The sequence below is a fragment of the Ranitomeya variabilis genome, chromosome 4, assembly GCF_051348905.1.
Source record: "Ranitomeya variabilis isolate aRanVar5 chromosome 4, aRanVar5.hap1, whole genome shotgun sequence".
NCBI lineage: Eukaryota > Metazoa > Chordata > Amphibia > Anura > Dendrobatidae > Ranitomeya > Ranitomeya variabilis.
The window spans coordinates 600856499-600865211 of NC_135235.1; the positions used below are offsets into that span (position 1 = coordinate 600856499).

The 8713-nt window shown below is 49.4% G+C and overlaps 1 long non-coding RNA gene across 1 annotated transcript; it reads left to right on the forward strand.

Annotated features, from left to right (window-relative positions):
- Positions 1-1282: 1282 nt before the first annotated feature.
- LOC143769226 (uncharacterized) lies at positions 1283-4955 on the forward strand. The gene is made up of 2 exons (XR_013214281.1): positions 1283-1420; positions 3792-4955. It is a non-coding gene; the product is annotated as an uncharacterized LOC143769226 (long non-coding RNA).
- Positions 4956-8713: the final 3758 nt, after the last annotated feature.

Genomic DNA, 8713 nt, shown 5'->3' on the forward strand with positions numbered 1-8713 from the left:
TCAGGGTATACTGAAGCCCCCCTCATAGAGTATAATGCAGCCCCCCTCATAGAGTATAGTGCAGCCCCCCTCAGAGCATACTGCAGCCCCACACACACAGTATAATATAGCCCACTTAGAGAATGCATAATGCAGCCCCCTCACAGTATAATGCGGCCCCTTCAGGGTACAATGCAGCCCCATACAACTCAGTATAATGCAGCCCCCTCAGAGTATAATGCAGCCCCCCCCACACACACAGTATAATGATAGCAAAATCAGGCAACATATTATATATCAACAGTGGGGGGAAGGAAAGGAGCGACAGGCACTAAATAGTGCACACTAACCCCCCACCAGAAGAAAAGACCAGCTCCATAGAAGTCTGATTTTGCTATCATTATTGTTTCTGTGTTTTCCACAGTTATTTACAGGCCCACTATGGACTTCAGGGCACGGGACTCCACATGGCGTGCCCAAATAAACAATACATTTAAGGATGGTTTTAATGGGGGGTTAGAGGGATCAGGTGGTGATTTACGGGAGACCATCGGACATTTTAAGGATCTCTTGAAAAAGAGAACAAGGGTATGGTGGAATCATGCCTACCTAGAAAAATACCTGGAGGGGGGGCTTATCCCCCGTGGACTGAGAATCCAGGTTTTTCCTTCATTCCCTACTTTAGACGAGGATTTTAAAAATAAATGGGAGGAACTTTCAAACACCTGTTCATTTGGATTTATGACACTACTCAAGGGTTTGGATTTATCCAAATTAGGCGAGATTGAGGCTGAGATCGACATTGTCCAAACAAAGCTTAAAAAAGATATGAGAGGAGAAGCCATCAAAAAATTGAATGATGATATGGATATAGAACTACAGAAATGGGTCAATGAGATCCAGGGTCTAAAAGCAAAGAAATTTAAACGTGATGTACAGGATAAACAAACCTCCAACGTTTATAGATGGCGAAGTGTGGGGGACCGATCTCGCCCCCGCTTTAGGAACTTCTCAAGCTCTAGATCACGCTCCAGATCAACCAAGTCTAACGCCCCTCATGAGGATAATTCCTCACATACTGAAGTGAGGGGGGAGCAACCTGGACCTAGTGTGTATACCAAAAAAAATCATCACACGACAGGCCTCTAAAACAATTGCTGGAGCTGGCAAGCAACCGGGGACGAATAACAACGGTGGCCTCCAGGTATTAAACCTATCTACGCGGTCCTTCTCTGATATTCAGATTGAGGTCCTGAGTAAGGGGTTAAATTTCTCTCCTACTAACTCTTTCGATTATTTTCTAGCTTTGAAGGATCTTCATCTGTTCTCCCGAAAACTCATACTCAAAAAACTGCATCATAAGAGCTATCAAACCCAGGAGCCTCTGACTGAGACGGAAAGGGGGGCTCTGCAGGACTTAGAGGATCTCTTGGAGGAACAAGTAAGTAATCCTCAAGGTACGGTTCCACCTATTTGCATGCCCAGATCGACGAGGTTTCCCCCCCCTGTCTCTATGCCCTGCTGTGGATATCTTCACTCAGATGGTAATGGAAGACTTTAAACAGTTGTCCTCTAGGCGTAAATTTGATAATCTCACGTCAAGACAGAGAATGGCCATCAAGGAACTACAGTCTTTTAAAGACATTGTTATTAAACCAGCAGACAAGGGGGGGAACATCGTGATCTGGCCATGTGTTAAATACGAAAAAGAGGTGTTCCGCCAGTTGCGGGATGGCACCACCTATACTAAGTTAACTCATAGCCCATTGCCCTCCTTCTCGTCTCAGCTACAGGCTATCCTTGGTGCGGCCTTTGAGAGAGGGATCATAGATAAGAAGGCCCTGGAGGGTTTGACAGTCAGGTCCCCTAAGATACCAACCTTTTACTTACTTCCAAAGATCCACAAGGACCCCGTCAACCCACCGGGGCGTCCAATCGTGTCAGGCATTGAGGGCCTATGTGAGCCGATATGCAAATTTATTGATTTTTATTTAAAACCCCTGGTTGAAGTTTTATCATCATACGTCAGAGACACGACGAACGTCCTTACACGGGTTGACGGTGTCCTTGTGGACACTGGTGTCCTCTTGGTCACCGCTGATGTGCAAACACTATATACGTGCATTGACCACGAGGATGGTCTTGCTGCAGTCCGCCTCTTCTTGGGGGCCTCCGACCTGGACGGTCCCATGTGTGAGCTAGTCCTCGAGCTGCTGCGCTTCGTCCTCACCCACAACTTTTTTACATTTAAGGACAAGTTTTTTCTACAAAGACGCGGCACAGCCATGGGCGCGGCCTGTGCCCCCTCGTATGCCAACCTTTTCCTTGGCTCATGGGAGAGACAAATTTTTGGCGACGGGGGGGTGCGGGGCGCGGACCATGTGCTGTGCTGGCTAAGATATATAGACGATGTCCTCTTCTTGTGGGAGGGGACGGCGCAGCAGCTCGGGGTCTTTATGGGCCAACTTAATGACAACTCGCTTAATATCAAGCTGACATATAATTGTGATTCGGAGCATATTGACTTTCTGGACGTCAAGCTGGAGGTCGACAGTACTCGTCGGGTCCAGACTGACGTTTTCAGGAAGTCTACAGCTGTTAATGCGCTACTACATGCTGACTCCGCTCACAATCCCACCACCATTGGGGCCGTCCCGGTTGGATAGTTCCTAAGGGTGAGGCGGATCTGCTCTACTGATGAAAAACTTTTTGCACAGGCGGTTGATCTTGAGGGGCGCTTCAGAGATCGCGGATATAGCCACAGAAGTATTAGGCGAGGCTTTGACAGAGCAAGGAGGACACCTCGTAGGGACCTCTTACATTCTGGCAGTAATGATCGGAAGAGGAGGACGGATGGAGAGAAAGTTAGGTTTATCACGACCTACAACCACGAATGGTCCAATATGAGGGAGATACTGAAAAAGCATTGGCCAGTCTTGATGACCGAACCCTCATTGGCCCAGGTCGTGGGGAAATTTCCACTGATGACGGCTAAGAGATCCCCGAATTTGAGTAGTCTTCTTGTCCGTAGTCATTATGTACCATCTATTATTAACCCTTTCAGTACCAGAGGTCCCGTACTTGGCTCTTACCAATGTGGCCATTGTATGGCATGTGCCAATATTACACGGGCCACCACGTTTAAATCCTCTGATGGTACAAAAGAATTTTCCATCAGACAGCGTATCACATGTGGCACATCTAATGTTGTATACTATGCCACATGTGGGTGCTCCCTAATTTACATCGGGCTGACATCCAGGAAGCTGCGTATACGCGTCCGTGAGCACGTCAGGGATATATGTGCTGCCAAAACCATAGACGATGCCTCTGACCTGAAAACAATCCCACGTCACTTCAAGATGTTTCATGGATGTGACGCCAGGACGCTTCAGGTCAGGGGCATCGACAGTATTCACCTTGGGGCACGTGGCGGCAATTACAAAAAGGTCCTTGCCCAGCGTGAAGCGGGCTGGATTGTCCGTGTAGACACCATGGTACCAAAGGGACTTAATGAGTACTTAAGCTTCTCCCCTTTTCTTTAAAAAACTCTTTATATTTATTTCTAATGTAATACTATCCAGTACTGGTTAGGTGTCCCCCATCCTTCTGTTTAATTTTATGGATAACTCTATTATTCTTTATTAAAAACAAAAAAATCCTCGTATACTGTACTTTTTGGTGCCTCGTTCCCCTTCATCTCCTGCCCTCTATGTTGAAACATCTCCCCCCAGTGAGTGGATACCCATTGGGGGTCCTCTTCGTATGTTTTTATTATATTTTAAGCATGTTTTTCTTTATATGTTTTTTAGTCACATCGTGGTATTTGAAGTACTGATGTCCTTCTCTGGCACAATACTATTCTGCCCAGGCTGGATCTACTGCCGATAATAACTACACGTCTGCTACAACTAACCTTCAATGGATCAGTTTACTTTCTGTAATTGATGCCTTGTACAAACTTATGACCCTATTTATGGGGCTTACTTTAGTTATACATGTCGATCTCTCTTTGTATGTATTAAGGCACTTTGTATATACTGTGTATATTCCAGTGGTTAAACGTTCTTAAACATCTCCTTGCTGGTATCCTTTTACCTTAGTTTTTTAAATGTTATCGGCAGATAGATGTCACATCAGGGCATTTTCATTGCGGTGGTGCGCATGCGCTGCACGCTTCACCTCGCCGGCGCCCCAGCGGCGTCTTTCGGTGCCTTGCGCGTGCGCCCTTGGCTTCTGCCTCGGGCGCTCCCGCGATGCATGACGCTGGCTGTGACGTCTGGTGCGGGTGGCGATGCGCGCATGCGCCCGTTTACTCTGCAATTCTGGTCTGATATCCTCCTGGTGAGCGGTAGTGCGCTTGCGTCGTGCATTTTGCCCCGCCCGTTGTCCCAGCGGCGTCTTGTTTGCTCGGCGCGTGCGTCCTGGGTTCCCTAGGCGCGCCCGCCCTGCATGACGCACTCTGTGACGACGGGCCCGGCTTTCTGCGCGCGCATGCGCCGTTCCAATCCGCGGCCATTGGCGGATTCAGACCAGGTGCCCGATCACATGTACCTTCAGTGGTGCTATTTAAGGACGCCAGATATACTCACTAGCACCTTCCCTTGATAAAGCCATCTCTTTGCGGGCGAAACGCACGTCGGGGGTCGCGTTCTGTGGATCCCAACCGGTGTGCTCTGCCTGGTGCCTCCTGCTGGTAAGCGCTGCTCCTTCAATTTTTCATTTCTTTATGATACATTATATGATTTGCTCATCGCTACTATAGCGATATAGGTATGAGCAGCAGCTGGCCTCACTTTATGGAGCTATGCATGATGGTTACTTTGCAAGCGCACACCGGGGGTTACCCACTCTCTTTTTAAATCATCCTTATATAAGTGCACACTTTTGTATGTTCTGTGCTTTTTTGTACTTTTGCTATTAAGCTTGTTATTTGTATGTTACTTAATAAAGCATTTTTCTACTAATTAAATATCCATATGCTCCCACGTTTCTCCTTGTTCTAATACACACAGTATAATGCAGGCCCACACAGAGTATAATGCAGGCCCACACAGAGTATAATGCAGCCCCCCACACGCACAGTATAATTCAGCCTCCCACAAGCACACACAGTATAGTGTATCCCCCTACACACACTATAATGCAGCCTCCCCCCACACACAGTATAATGCATCCCCCATGCACAGTAAAATGCAACCCCCACTCACAGTACAATGCAGCCCACCACAGTAAAATGCAGCCCCCCACATACACAGTATAGTGCAGTCACCCCACATACACAGTATAGTGCAGCCCCCACACACAGTATACTGCAGCACCCCCACTCACAGTATAATGCAGCCCCCCACACACATACAGCATAATGCAGCCCCCACACAGTGTAATGCAACCCCCACTCACAGTATAATGCAGCCCCCCACAAACACAGTATAGTGCAGCCCCCCACACAGTATAGTGCAGCCCCCAAAAACACAGTATAATGCAGCCCCCTACTCACAATATAAAGCAGCCCCCATATACACAGTATAGTGAGGTCCCCCCCACATACACAGTATAGTGCAGCTCCCCCACACACAGTATAATGCAGCCTCCACTCACTGTAAAATGCAGTCCCCCCACTCACAGTATAATGCAGCCCCCCACACAGTATAATGCAGCTCCCCACTCAGAGTAAAATGCAGCACCCCAATCACAGTATAATGCAGTACCCCCACACATACAGTATAATACACACACATTAATGCAGACACTACTTACCTTTCCTCATTCCCCGCTCTGCTCAAGGCTATCCTTGGGTCTTATTGACTCCACTGGCACAGCGTGGCGCATGATGAAGTGACATCATTGTGTGCCCACTGAGTCATAAGCAGAGGAGTGATGGGAGAGGGAGCGTCATCTGCTGCTATTAGCGGCACGCCAATGACTGGGGGCCCCTGGAAGAGCGGAGGCCCTAGGCAGCTGCCTGGTCTGCCTGCCCCAAATGCCAGCCCTGACCACCATGTAGGATTGCTGGACGTTTATCTGTCAAGGTTGCCTCCTCCTCCACCGCCTCCTCATCCCATCACAGTAAGACTTGCACCACCAACTTCAGCACAGACAGGGGGAAATGACAGCAGGCTATTCTTAAACTCCTCTGTTTGGAGGACAAATCTCACAATTCGCAGGAGCTGTGGACTGGGATCATACAGCAGACAGATGAGTAGTTGGTACCGGTGAACCTCAAGCCCGGCTGATGGTATGCAATAACAGGCGAAATCTTGTAGCAGCTCTGGACCTAGCTGGTTTAACGCACATCCCTTGCCTGGCGCATGTGCTGAACTTGGTAGTCCATAGCTTCCTGGCAAACTACCCACACATGTCAGAGCTGCTGCTGATGTAGAATCAATATGTGCTCACTTTTGCTGTTCTCACCCTGCTGCTCGCCTGTCTGCGCTGCAGCGTCACTTCCGCCATCCTGCTCACCGGTTGATATGCAACGTACAAACAAGGTGGAACTCCACCTTGCATATGTTGGAGTGACTGTGTGAGCAGAAGCAGGCAATAGTGGAGTTTCAGCTGCAGCACACATGGCTGAGTCACTCTGCGGGACAACACCACTTCACCCCCAATGAGTGAGCCTCCATGTGTGACATGTGCAGTGTTGCACTGCTTTGAATATCCACCAATGTGGCTAGCGCTGATGTTGCCATCATCAGCGTTACTATACCACTCATATGCCTGCTAAAAAAAATAATTCAGGCCATGATGGATGAGGTGGTGGCACAGAAAGAAGAGCAGGACGAGCAGGCCCAACTCAGATCAGCTCATGGGCATCATTTGAGCATGGCGGGGGGGGGGATACAGAGAACCCAGAAGATACTCCTCCCACCGAGGACAGTTTGTTGTTGCCTCTGGGATGCCTGGCACACATGAACCAATACATGTTCCTGTGCCTGTGTAAAGACCCTCGAAGTTGCCCGTGCGGAGCGCCCCCACACCGCCGCAGGGCCGAGGGGTACCCGGAGCCGGGCCTCGGGGATCTCAGTCCTGGGGTTGTCACGGTGGCTAGACCCGGTCCGTGGCCCTGTCTGTCAGTGGGGGACGTCCGTTGCTTATAGGTACTGTTAACGGTGGTGTAGCGGTGCAGTTGTGGGGTGCAGGTCGCGGTAAATAACGAGGACACCAGGTTGCAGTCTCTTTACCTCTTTACTGGAGATCTCTCGGTCCTCAGTCCGGAATCCGGTCCACCAGGCTGCGCAAGTCCGGCCGGTCCAATGGCACCTCCAGAGTTCTCCTCACAGGTGGAAATCAGTGCCTTCCTTCTTAGCGCTTTGTGTTGTAGTCCTTCCCTGCTGTGCTTACGGAAAGTACCCCACAACTGTTGTGTCTGTTTCTTAAGTTCCCTCACAACTCGATTAACTGATCTTCTGCTAATCTTCCGTCCCTTCCTGATGTTACAGTAAGAACGGCACCCGTTTGTCAGGTAGGCCTGGAGTTCTTCCGGGACCCTAGAGACGCCCCTCTCCCGCAATTGCCCCCCAAGACTTCATAGGTGATATGTGGTAGACAGCCCGCCTGAGACTGACTGTCCTGCCGCTGTTTGGAGTATGGCTTAAAGCTGTATATTATTCCACTCCCTCGGCGTTCCGGCCACCGGTAATGCGCCTCAGCAAGGTGCTGCCTCTTTCAACAAAACCCCTGCTGGTATTCTCCTTCTGCTTGATTTCGTTTCTCACTCAGCACAACCTATCTCGCTTCTAATCCTTTCTTAGGGCACCGCCGCTATTCTGAGCAGGCACGGTCCCGTTACGTTCTTTCAATGCCAAGCCTCTGCCAGGATCCCACCCCTGGCAGAGACCCTTCTGTCTCTTCCTCCACAACACCCTCTCTCACTAGGTGTTGCTTCGTTCGATCCAGTCAGCTTTCTCTCCTAACTTCCTGCCTGACCCCCAGTTTACCCACTATGGTGGGGAGTGGCCTAATGAATAGCACCCTTAGCTCCCCCCGGAGGCCCAGCTGTGAAACATATTGGTGTCTGTGATACCTGATTGGAGGAACTCCTTCAGTGCCATCGAACGCACCATGGCTCCCCTTAGTGGCGGAGCCACAGTACTGCAACGACCAGGACTCTGGGGCGCTGCACCCGTATTGCCACTATTGCAGATTACTTGGTGGCCATCCTGCTGGATCCCCACTACAAGGACAGAATACTATCATTGCTTCTATCACTGGAGCGGGAGTGCAAAATGCATGAATATAAGCATATAGTGGTAGAGAAACTACTGATGGCATTCCCACATGACAGCAGGGGCTAAGTGGAAGAACAAGACAGAGGAGGAGGAAGTAGGAAACGCAACTGGGGTTCCTGTTGGGTCCATTAAACTTCTGTGTCTCCATATTGGACACATGCCCTGAGCTTGCTCTTTATGCCTTGGAGGTGCTGGCTTGCCCTGCAGCAAGTGTACTGTCGGAGCATGTGTTTAGCACAGGAGGGGGTGTGATCACAGACATGCAAATTCGCCTGTCCACATCCAATGGGGGTAAGTTAACATTCCTTAAAATGAACCAGGTGTGGATCCCACAGGACTTGTTCATACTTTTGGATGACTAGACAATTATACCAGCCGAAAACAGTCACTATTTAAATGTGTTTGCCATTTGTTTAATTTGAGTGCCTCATCCTAAAATAAAAAAAACTGTGTTGGTTACTTTCTCTGCCTCTTCCACCTACACTGCTATGTCTACCTCTTCC